The sequence below is a fragment of the Sinocyclocheilus grahami genome, unplaced genomic scaffold (assembly GCF_001515645.1).
Source record: "Sinocyclocheilus grahami isolate Dianchi unplaced genomic scaffold, SAMN03320097.WGS_v1.1 scaffold480.1, whole genome shotgun sequence".
In the NCBI taxonomy this organism is placed as follows: Eukaryota; Metazoa; Chordata; class Actinopteri; order Cypriniformes; family Cyprinidae; genus Sinocyclocheilus; species Sinocyclocheilus grahami.
In genome coordinates, this window is record NW_015505659.1 from 747,725 (window position 1) to 760,540 (window position 12,816).

The 12,816-nt window shown below is 37.4% G+C and overlaps 1 protein-coding gene across 1 annotated transcript in view; it reads right to left on the reverse strand.

Annotated features, from left to right (window-relative positions):
* LOC107553744 (cell migration-inducing and hyaluronan-binding protein-like) overlaps positions 1 to 12,316 on the reverse strand; it is a 171,152-nt gene extending 158,836 nt beyond the window's left edge. Inside the window, exon 1 of the mRNA XM_016236058.1 lies at positions 12,243 to 12,316. The gene's annotated coding sequence lies outside the window, so the exon portion shown is untranslated. The remainder of the gene's footprint in view (positions 1 to 12,242) is intronic.
* Between the last annotated feature and the right edge of the window lie 500 nt (positions 12,317 to 12,816).

Consider the following 12,816-nt stretch of genomic DNA (forward strand, 5'->3'; position numbering starts at 1 on the left):
TTGTCCGCTTAAACCCCACCTCTTTTTTTACAATCAACTGCAAAGTTACATTCAGATTTGCCTCCATCCAACCAACAACCAGTCAACAACAATGTCACTGTGCATGAAAATATGGAAGAAAAGATCTGTCATAACTTTCGATACATCGCAGCTTTAAGAGATTAAGGAACTGGATCATGATTTACTGACTTCCGTCATTTACTAAGTGATATTAGCTGGTTCTAAATAGGGTTCGCACAAGGCTGCCATACAGGATTGCCAGGCCTGCAAAACAAACCCGACCCAACTGCTAATTTAAACTAGCCGAATTTTGCTACGTTTTCCCCTTCATCGAAATTGCTACTAGGAGCAAGGCAGGGGAGATCGCTTTAGCCCACAAACTAAAGAGCTACCCAGGAAACAGCGTAATGCTGGATTTGGCAACACTGATGTAACAGAAGAACCATTTCTGGTTCCCCAAAGAACCTTTCAGTGATCAGTTCTTAAAATATTTTTTTTTCTTAGCGTGGAGAACATATTAATAATCTAAATAAAGAACCTTTTGTGGAATGGAAAGGTTTCATTGACGTTAAAGGTTCTTAAAGGAACCATCAATGCCGATAAAGAACCTTTATTTTTAAGAGAGTACCATGGCAAGCCCAGTGCACAGGATGGACAAAAAACTAATTTAAAAGCACCCATAGTTTCTCAACTCATGCGTGAAGACATGAATTCAAAAATGGACCATTTGTATTCCACAAAGACAAGTCTGGGATTCCTTTGCGAGGATCACTGGAATCATTTCAGTCGAGTTTAAAATTCAACAATCAATTCTGATTTCCATTTTCCCAGATCTGTCTCAACTACAGTTCCTAATCAACAACCCCCCCCCTGCTGCTGTTGTTTATCAGGATACAGTTGAATTACAGATCATCCGCGTTCCCCCAAACGAAACCCCCTTCAGAATCAATAATCCACATCCCGACAAACACAAGCGATTCACACGAGAAAACACACATCTCTCATGCCATAAATCATCTTTTGTTGCATGTTCTTGTCTATCTGTCATCGTTACTTATAATGTAACCCTGAGAATATGCTCAAGCGAGGATCTGCAAAAAAAAAAACTCTGCACACGCCACCAGGATACCAGGATAACAGACAGCCGTATCGCTCACACGCATGTTGAGGAGGGTCAGCGTGTCTTCAGACATATGGCTCCATTTCTGTCTGTCAGCAGATGGCGGAGCTCCAACCCCAACCACAGATGAAGATGGTGATAAGAGGCCCGATACCCTTCTCCATCTTGGGGAACAAAGATCCCTCGAGGGGCTACGAGCCAGTCTTGGAGAAAGCAAGCGGCCCTTGTGCATGCAACACTTCTGTTAACATGCATCCTGAGGGTATACTACTGTCTGTATTATTACAGGTTCATGCAGCAATCTCGCTGTCTTTCCTAGCAACCCATACATTAGCGGCTTGGAGCAGGTGTTTGCTCCTGCCAGGTATATGCTGGTTCATAGTCACCAGTCATTTTCCTGACAGCAGTCAAGTCTGCATTGCTTTCCTTTACCACAAATTGGTGGTTAGTTTTACGACTTGTTACACCATCAGTAGGGTTGGGCGATGTCTACAAATTTGGATGCCCGAAGCGTGAATCCTTACAAGGGAAAACAACTAACGATTCCTAACACCGTGTCTACACCAGATGCGAGAGGCGCGGCGTGACAAAATACTATAGAACCACTGATCTATAATAGAGATTAATTACATATAGATCAGTCAATAGAACTCATTATAATAAGTGATGCTGTCTACACTGGATGTGGCACGGCGTGACACGACAAATCCCTGACAGTAAACTGCTGCCGCATTCTATTTATGACGTGTTGACACAAATTTCAAATGATTTTCAACGGAAAATACTATAGAACCACTGATCTATAATAGAGATTAATTACATATAGATCAGTCAATAGAACTCATTATAATAAGTGATGCTGTCTACACTGGATGTGGCACGGCGTGACACGACAAATCCCTGACAGTAAACTGCTGCCGCATTCTATTTATGACGTGTTGACACAAATTTCAAATGATTTTCAACGGTCACTTTGTCACTTCCAGTGTAGACAGCCTTTAGCTGATGCGGCGTGGCACGACACGACAACTGTCGCGTCCTGTGTAGACACGGTGTAAGGAGAGATGACGGAGGACGATGGTGAATGATTTGCAGATCCTCAGTACCACTAAAAAGCGATTGTGCATTCAAAAGGGGGGGAGGGGGATCACGATGCCAGCGCAACATCGTGATGCCTATCAGCCATCGGCGATGGACGATGGCATCGTCTATCGGCCCAACCCTAATCACCAGACTCATCAAAAGTCTTCAGTGCCAAAAATGAATTTCCCAAATGGAAGCCAATGGACTCTTATTTTATTTCAATTTCAGCCAAGAGAGCTGTTGGTATTCCTCAAGCCTCTTCAATTTACCTTGTTTGTCGGTAACATCTGACAGTCTGCGTTGAAAACGAGGCTGTTGCTTGCCTTCTGACAGCCAATGAATTACTCTACCTTCTGACAGGCATCAGGCCTGACAAACCTGCTGTTCATTTCGTAAACCGAGAGATTATACGCCGTCCGAGAGATATGGCGCTGTCAGGATACACCTGCAAATTCATAACCTTGAAGCTCTTCAGGATGGATTCGAGCGATCTTTGGTCATAAGTAATGAACGCACACGTGCGGCTTCTTCATGCTGCTGGGTCCGTTTATGATCAAGGTGAAAAATTTCATCAGAGTGATTTTCATCGATCTTGTAAACGCGCAGATGCTTGTATTCACCGGTGTGCTTTGTAATGCGCATATGCCCGAAATCAAATTGTTTATACACGGCAACCAAAGAAGCCATTCATCTTCAGGAGTAATCTAGATATGCCCGGTTATTTAAATCACTGATTTGCCTTGTTATGGAGGAATTCCTGCCATGTTATAAATATAGGCCTGGGCGATTTAACAAAATAAAAATGTTCAGTGACTCAGTATTCATGCATTTGTCCTAAACTGGTATAAAAAGATGATTTTTTTCTAACAGTCATTGCCAAGAAGACTGAAAATTTAACATAAGTCATATTCTTTTAGAAGTATATAAAATATTACATACTGTTTTTCACTAAATTAACAAAAGGAAAAAATATATACATTTAATCATTTTCATTTACAGGCACCCATACATCAAAACATAATAAACAGCAATTTTAACCTAATGGTACATAGACACTTTTGAGCATTTAAAAAAAAAAATTTTTATGCACCAATATATCAAAACTTAAACAGCAATATTAACCTAATATTGAATTCGATGTATCCAGTTTATTTATTGAAACAAAAAATTATTTACTGAAAATACTAGTAAAGATTAAAAAAAAAATGAAAAAGAAAAAAAATGTGCATTTTATTTTATTTTATTTTTTCAAATTAATGGCGAAATAAAAAGTGTGTTAAAATCTATGATAATTGTATATTGCCAAGCTTTACTTAAACAATGAATTCCAGTTCTAAAAGGACACTACTAAACCAAAAAAATCGTACAGTATTACAATTTGGCTTGCTGTTAGGTGACTTCTCAACATATTGTTTCAGTATTGCCACCATTTTATGAAGCAACAACCACAAGTCTTCCATTTTTAAAAACAACTACACAATTCACAGCCTCTCGAGACTTACAGCTCAATCAGCACTCTTACGCTCTACAATCTGACAGCGAAATGCATCTAAAAACCCTTGACAGCACACAGGTAAGGCTTTTAACCAGAACCTAGAATTAACCAATTAGCAAATCTTAATAGACCCTCCATTTACACCTCAAACACAAATTAACCAATCCATCAAATTTCACGCACATGAAAAGAAAATCAAAATTCGTTTACACGTTTCAATTGACTCCAACTCTGTGATAAATGGAGATGGGCCTCTCTTGTTATGACGTGTTGACACAAATTTCAAATGATTTTCAACGGTCACTTTGTCACTTCCAGTGTAGACAGCCTTTAGCTGATGCGGCGTGGCACGACACGACAACTGTCGCGTCCTGTGTAGACACGGTGTAAGGAGAGATGACGGAGGACGATGGTGAATGATTTGCAGATCCTCAGTACCACTAAAAAGCGATTGTGCATTCAAAAGGGGGGGAGGGGGATCACGATGCCAGCGCAACATCGTGATGCCTATCAGCCATCGGCGATGGACGATGGCATCGTTTATCGGCCCAACCCTAATCACCAGACTCATCAAAAGTCTTCAGTGCCAAAAATGAATTTCCCAAATGGAAGCCAATGGACTCTTATTTTATTTCAATTTCAGCCAAGAGAGCTGTTGGTATTCCTCAAGCCTCTTCAATTTACCTTGTTTGTCGGTAACATCTGACAGTCTGCGTTGAAAACGAGGCTGTTGCTTGCCTTCTGACAGCCAATGAATTACTCTACCTTCTGACAGGCATCAGGCCTGACAAACCTGCTGTTCATTTCGTAAACCGAGAGATTATACGCCGTCCGAGAGATATGGCGCTGTCAGGATACACCTGCAAATTCATAACCTTGAAGCTCTTCAGGATGGATTCGAGCGATCTTTGGTCATAAGTAATGAACGCACACGTGCGGCTTCTTCATGCTGCTGGGTCCGTTTATGATCAAGGTGAAAAATTTCATCAGAGTGATTTTCATCGATCTTGTAAACGCGCAGATGCTTGTATTCACCGGTGTGCTTTGTAATGCGCATATGCCCGAAATCAAATTGTTTATACACGGCAACCAAAGAAGCCATTCATCTTCAGGAGTAATCTAGATATGCCCGGTTATTTAAATCACTGATTTGCCTTGTTATGGAGGAATTCCTGCCATGTTATAAATATAGGCCTGGGCGATTTAACAAAATAAAAATGTTCAGTGACTCAGTATTCATGCATTTGTCCTAAACTGGTATAAAAAGATGATTTTTTTCTAACAGTCATTGCCAAGAAGACTGAAAATTTAACATAAGTCATATTCTTTTAGAAGTATATAAAATATTACATACTGTTTTTCACTAAATTAACAAAAGGAAAAAATATATACATTTAATCATTTTCATTTACAGGCACCCATACATCAAAACATAATAAACAGCAATTTTAACCTAATGGTACATAGACACTTTTGAGCATTTAAAAAAAAAAAATTTTTATGCACCAATATATCAAAACTTAAACAGCAATATTAACCTAATATTGAATTCGATGTATCCAGTTTATTTATTGAAACAAAAAATTATTTACTGAAAATACTAGTAAAGATTAAAAAAAAAATGAAAAAGAAAAAAAATGTGCATTTTATTTTATTTTATTTTTTCAAATTAATGGCGAAATAAAAAGTGTGTTAAAATCTATGATAATTGTATATTGCCAAGCTTTACTTAAACAATGAATTCCAGTTCTAAAAGGACACTACTAAACCAAAAAAATCGTACAGTATTACAATTTGGCTTGCTGTTAGGTGACTTCTCAACATATTGTTTCAGTATTGCCACCATTTTATGAAGCAACAACCACAAGTCTTCCATTTTTAAAAACAACTACACAATTCACAGCCTCTCGAGACTTACAGCTCAATCAGCACTCTTACGCTCTACAATCTGACAGCGAAATGCATCTAAAAACCCTTGACAGCACACAGGTACGGCTTTTAACCAGAACCTAGAATTAACCAATTAGCAAATCTTAATAGACCCTCCATTTACACCTCAAACACAAATTAACCAATCCATCAAATTTCACGCACATGAAAAGAAAATCAAAATTCGTTTACACGTTTCAATTGACTCCAACTCTGTGATAAATGGAGATGGGCCTCTCTTGTAGATATAAATCAGTACATTCACTTGCCATCTTCTCGCTGTTTTCAATATTCATGTCAATATTTCACATCCCGTGTAGTTATTCATTTACATGGAAATGAGCTGAGGTAAGTGTCATGACATTATGTGGATGAACGCCACAATGCCCCCGACTGCGGCAGGCCAAAGCCAAAGCTCAGACGCACTGGAAATATCACACACACTCACAGACGAACTAGACATACAAAACACAACAGGTGCACTGTGAGCCAGCTTTATTTATGAATACAATTTGACCAAAATGGGATAGCTATAAATAAACAAATAGTTGAAAATTAGGCCATTATTCACTCATTATATACTCTCATGTCATCTCAAACCTGCATGGTGTAATTTTTTTCCCATGCAACACACAAGGAGACATTTTAAAGAATCATTCTTTTAATTTTTTTTTTACTATGGACTAACAAACAAAAAAAAATCCATAGAAGTACATATGAATCGTGTGCACTATATTATGGAAGCCCATTTCGGCCACAGAATAAAAATGTAAAAAAGATCATGCTGACTTTTTATCTTTTTATCTTTGTTTCCTGTATTCATGAAGAAAAACGTCAGTTTATATGTCGAAATTCTGAGTTTATATCTTGCAATTCTGAGTATATATATCTTGAAATTATGAGTTTACTACTATATTATATACGTTTTTTTATTGCGCATTCCAAGTAATATCAATCAACTGCAGTTGGGTTGTTTTGATTAATTTTGTAAATCACCTGTATTTGTTTAAGTTATTATTACTTAAAGTTCATTGAAAGTATGCTTTTTTACATATTAAAAGTTTGTTTTATTGCAAAAGCAGATAACTCCAACAGTCGTTTTTTTGGCTAAAGCAGATACCGCCACATTTCATGTTTTAGAGTTAAAAAAAAAACACTAGTTTAATCTTTGTAATCTCCACAGATGACAATGTAGATGCCTGACAAACAGTGTTGTTGTTGTGATCATAAACTGTATGGATGTGATTACACGCAATACACAAAGCTTTTCCCTCACCATTGTAACGTGCTGCTTTTGCAAGGCTCTGTGAAAACATTTCAGCTTTTATTTTCCTTTTTTGCCCTGAAAAAGATATCACAGGTTGTTTATATCTCACAATTATGGGTATATATATCTCGCAATTCTGAGTATATATCTTGAAATTCTGAGTTTATATCTTGAAATTCGGAGTTGAAATTGAAATTCTTGACAGTTCTGATATAAACTCAGAATTATGGGATTATAAATCGCAATTACCTTTTTAATTTTTTTCAATTCTGTAAAAGAAATGGGCTTTCATACTACACTGCAAAACATCTGAAGTCATTCAATAAGTTCATGTGAGGAACAGACTGAAATATAAGTGGTTATTCACTAATAATCTACCCATATGTTGAATCAAAATTAGATTCAAAATGGCGTCTTGGCACACTGAGCATGTTTTGGCCGAATGTGTTCTTCACACAAAGCTATTATATGACTTTAGCATATTATATGATTCTCGCAATTCATTTCTTTTATGGTCCTTATAGAAATTGTTCAATCAAGATATATTCTTGCTTTCTGCAGTGTTATATTTTGGTTTAGATGAACGTCTTTCAACAATCAAAGGATCTCAATGCTTTTTCAGCATCTGACACCATGTGCACCACATTTTTAAGACGCCACGTTAAAAATAGTTAGACCCCTGCATTCTATTCCCTTCCATTCCGCTGCGTCTCGATGTTTTCTAACACATGAATGCATCTTTAAGACAAATGAATGGCTCCTTAGGGTGTTTTTTATTCTTTTTGGAGCTTGACAGCAGTGTTATGTCAATTGAAATAAAGCTAAAATAAAAGTAAAATATAAATATTACGTGAAAAACGTAAAACTTAAACGAAAAGCAAATAACTGAAAATAAGTTGAAGTACTAAAATTACTAAAACATAAATATAAATTAAAGGTTTAAAAAAAGTTTTTAAAGATTTAAAAAATTATAAAAGCACAAAACAAAATCGCTAAAACTTCATTCAAAACACTACAACAGTATACAGTATTAAAAAATGGCAAAATAACACAGCTTGACAGTCAATGTCACTATAAACTAGGGATGCACGATATATCGGCCACCATATCGGTATCGGCCCATATCGGCTCATTTTTTCTGTTATCGGTATCGGCCTGATAAGAAAATTTGGCCGATATCTTAAAGCCGATAAATAATGCATTATTTCCTTCAGAGACACTTCAGATGCGCGCTGTTCGTTTGCAGCCTTTTGTGCAATTGTACATTGTAATATTGTGTTTATTTGATGTATATCTGATTTATCTCATATAGAATGCGTTTGGTTAAGTTAAAAGAGCACTTCAGTTTACCGGTGATCGTCTTTAGCTCAGCGCACGCAGCTCAAACAGCAGTGCACAACATTAATAACTATGATTGGGAATGTTGTGTATATAACATTCTAATGAGAACATTATTATAATAAAACGTTGTGAATTCTTTGGGTTTAGTTGCCGTGTTTCAGCGCGTTGTTATGGGAAGAGCGCATCCACAACAGGATCACACATTCTGACTATAGCATGCAATAACTGCGTCATTTGTCATTTCATATATAAGTTGTAATATTATGTTTATGTTGTATTAATATTAATCTCAGGATGCATTTCCTTGAGTTAAATAAGCTGCCAGCAAAACGCTTCAGTTTACCGTGTTCATTCAGCTCTTCAGCTTCAGCTTGAGCTGCAGCTCAATGGCTGCTATTTAAAACAGTGGTATTAATTTGTTACTTTTTCAAAATCATTGATATATTATTAATAACAACAACCACTTGTATTTTTCTCTTATTATTTTCATCAACAATATGGTTTAGTAATTAAAATCATTTAATTATTGTCCGTGCAGAGGCTATTCCGTTTTATTGATCTATGGCGCATTCATTTTGATTCTTTACATGTGTAATGATGTCCAGTGACTTGTTTGCATTATTTATGCATTATTTTATTTATTTGTAAGACTTTTTTATGACTAAATTTGGTAATGGGAGAGTAAAAATATTTTTAAAACGTACACCGTTCAAACTAGGCTGCTTATGTTGAAGTGTTTGGGATGTGGCTTTTAATGATGAGACCTTTTTTGTAATCAGGCTCTCAAAAAGTATATAACAATTTGGATATAGATTTATCGGCCAACATATCGGTTATCGGCTTTCAAAAATAAAGAATAATCGGTTATCGGTATCGGCCAAAATTTTCATATCGGTGCATCCCTACTATAAACTGTCATTGTGTGGAAAACAACTGCATGACTATTCTTCAAATATTTATCTTTTTTTTGTTCCACTGAAAAAAAGTAACAGCGTCCAGATTGGAAACAACAGTAAATGACAGAGCATTTTTTTTCTGTGAACTACTCCTTTCACAATTACAGATGTGTTTGATATGTTGTTGTCAAGGAATGGAGCAAATAATGACTTGATACATTAGTCATGAACTAAAGGTTCACAATGCTTTTGATACGCCATTTATGACATTTTTCCAACTGCAGCTTGAAACATGAGTCATTGGTGATAAGGTGCTACAACATGTACTCTTTCATAAGTCTTTAGTGATATTTCAAGGATTTTATCTGTTGTGGTCAGGCTTGGACTGTAGTTACAAGCTGATTTATAACTCAGACCTAGATTTAGCCCAGAGGCAAGAGAAAGGATGAAGGAGAGAGACACAGGCATTGGGAATTCAGATGGTTCTGTTCCAAAACCTAGTCATCTGCCTTGCTGTCTACTATCTAAAGCAGCATACTAACTGAAACAGAACCTCAAAACTGACCAAACTGGTACGCTCTACAAACTAGTAAGCTCATTTCAAGACATGACAAGCGCACACCTGACTCAAAGGCTGTTGCAATAAGAAGGTATCGGCCAAATTCGAACACTGTGTCCTAAACTCACGTGCATACATGCACACACACTGCAACAGGACATCTGTCTGCCTCCACCTGTCTTCAACTAGGTCAGCCTGAAGCCAGTCATTGCATCTCATAGGTGTTTAATGAACAGCCTAAAATAACTGGCACTCGCACACAAGAGTCAAGACCCCTGCCCACAATGCACGAGTTACTACTAGATGAAAGCTCTCAATAAAAAAATCCAACTCTGCAGAGCTGAAATGCTGGACTGCATTCAAATGTGTATGCCAACATACAGATCGGCATGAAAATCTGGACACCGGAACATCACGTGCTTTAAATATTGTTTGCAATGAAAATGTTCTCGCCTGTGCAAAACTCGAAGTCTCTATGATATTCTGGTTTTTATTGCTGGATTAAAAATATATATATATTTTATATGAATATAAAATAAAATATTTTGTGTCATTTTTGTTTTATATTTTACATTTATTTCATGTTTAATTTTATATTCATGTTTTACTTTTTTCAGAGGTTGAAATAAAGTCAAATATAAATATTATATGAAAAACTCAAACGAAAATAAGAACTGAAACACAAAAATGTGTTCTAAGAACGTTTTGTTTACTTTCATCAAGTTATGAAAACAATGTTTCTGAATGTTCCTCGAACGTTCAAAACGTCCAATTTTTTAATGTTTTAACGCATTTTCTTGGTTATACGAACGTTAAGGGAACATGCAAACATTATGAGAATGTTACTTTTTGAATGTTCTCTGGACGTTTTGAAACAACTTTGAAAAACTTTAAAGGAATGTCTTAACTAACATGTTTCAGAAATAAAACGTTCCATGAACGTTTTTGTTCTAACGTTTTGAGAACATTAGTAAAAACCAAATAACATCATATTAACATTACTGGAAAATGTTAGTTCTTAACTTTGATAGAACCTTGCCAGAACATTCTGAGAACGTTTCTTGTTAGCCCGGGAATTACTAAAATTGCTAAAACTAAAAATGAGTACATTATGCACCAAGGAATAACACTTTTGAAAAGGTTTCATACTACTTGTTTGCACTAACAAGTAGTCTAAAGGAATAAATAAACTCCAACCCTCTCACACAGCAGAGCTAGAGAGAGCGATATATGCCCTCTACAATTTCACACACCATTTAGTGGCTGATGAATGGGGCTTGAAAAAAACAACTGCCCACTTGCTGGGCACCACATATGAGGGGCTGTAATTTCACAGATGCACGAAAACAACTTGCTGCCACTCTGCATTGTTTGGACACAGAAGAGTCTGCGTGCACTTGCTGCATGCAATGAATTCCACACATGAACTTCTGGCTTGGTACCATGCCATTCGTCTGGTGACCACAGAGGCGGAGATGCCATAACAAGGATCTTTTTCACAGCATGTGCAGTATGGAAATCATCTTTGTCTTAGATACCGTGAAGCATCACATCACAATCGAATGGCTTTTTGGGTGGAATGTGGATCTACTTCATTCCCGGGCTAACTGGTTTACACAAGCACAATCACACCATTGATTTCCAGTGGAAGTATGCTTTTCAATATTGTCACATGCACAATAGAGAGTAATAAAGCATTGCATACCTTGATTTCCAAGATGATGATGAAATGGGTGGAAACCGTCGTCCTTCACAGGGTCCTACTTTCCAGGTGTCGTGGGAAAGGTGAAGGTGCATGCTAATATTTGAGGTATATAACTCAAAAGAAAATGCTATGATCTCACATTATACTGTATTATACCATACTATACTATGCTACCCTTGCACATTAGCACAGTACTATACTGACTCCACACATCACACTGTACTACACAATATACAGTACACTAAACAATCCTATTTGTTACCACATTATACAATATCACACTATAAGATTTAATATCTGCCCCTAACTATTATACATTATTGCACATAGCATAGCCTACTGTACCACATTCTCATATCACATTACATAGGCTATCAAACCGTTATTACATGAGGATGTAAGATAGCAATCTGTCGGTGTCTTATCTCGACTATCATCAGATGAAACGATGCGCATGTCACAATCGCGAGCTGTTAATGCTCTTTATGTCTGAACTTGCACCTGAGAAACATGTTGCCACAAACACTCGCAAACTCACAGAACTGGAATAGGTTTCTCTATGCAATGTCTGAGACGGTCTCGCTTGCAAAAACGCGCCGGCTGTGTTGACACTGTGCAAAAATGGCACTGGATAAAACACACGAGCGCGCAATGCATGGCACGAAATGAGAAAAGACGCACCTTTACGCGCCGCTCACCGCCACCTGTGAGACACAGATCAGCAGAAATCAAAGCGCACTTGTCTCACTCAAGTACACATGTCGGTTTGTACCCTTCAAAGTATACAGTGACATCATTCATGAGTTTCAAAATCCACAAAGATAAAGGTCCAGAAGTGCAGACCAACCTGTAGCGTGAGCAGATTGCCGTCAGCTCCACGGAAACAGTGCGGTCTACAAGCAGCTGATGAGCGGCATGAGTTCATATGACAGCACTGGAGACACCCTGATATTTATACACACCTCCTGACTCCTGCTTTACACTGTTTACAACGCCGGTGCGAAGCCGCGCCCACTGCGCGACGATTGGCTGGATGTATTCAAAGTCACGCCTACTTGCATCTGATTGGCTCGACGGAACTCTGTGCGGTTCAAGAACTCAGTGTACAGTATCAGAACGCTTCAGACGCGTTCCACAGTCTTCTGACTGTAAATGAGATGATTATTCATTAGGGAATATGTAAAAGCTCATGGCCAAAAAAAGTATTACACTGAAAACCGCACTTATGACTGCGTTTGAAGTAACATGACGAGACTTCCATTCTGCTCACATTTCAGCGGATGCTATTATTTTATTCAAAACAACAACAACAACAACAACACAAGTGATTCTATTCAATTCACTTATGTTGATTTAGCAGATGCTTTTATTCAAAGTGACTTGCAAATGAGGAGCGCAAGAAGCCGTTCTGTTCACTGATG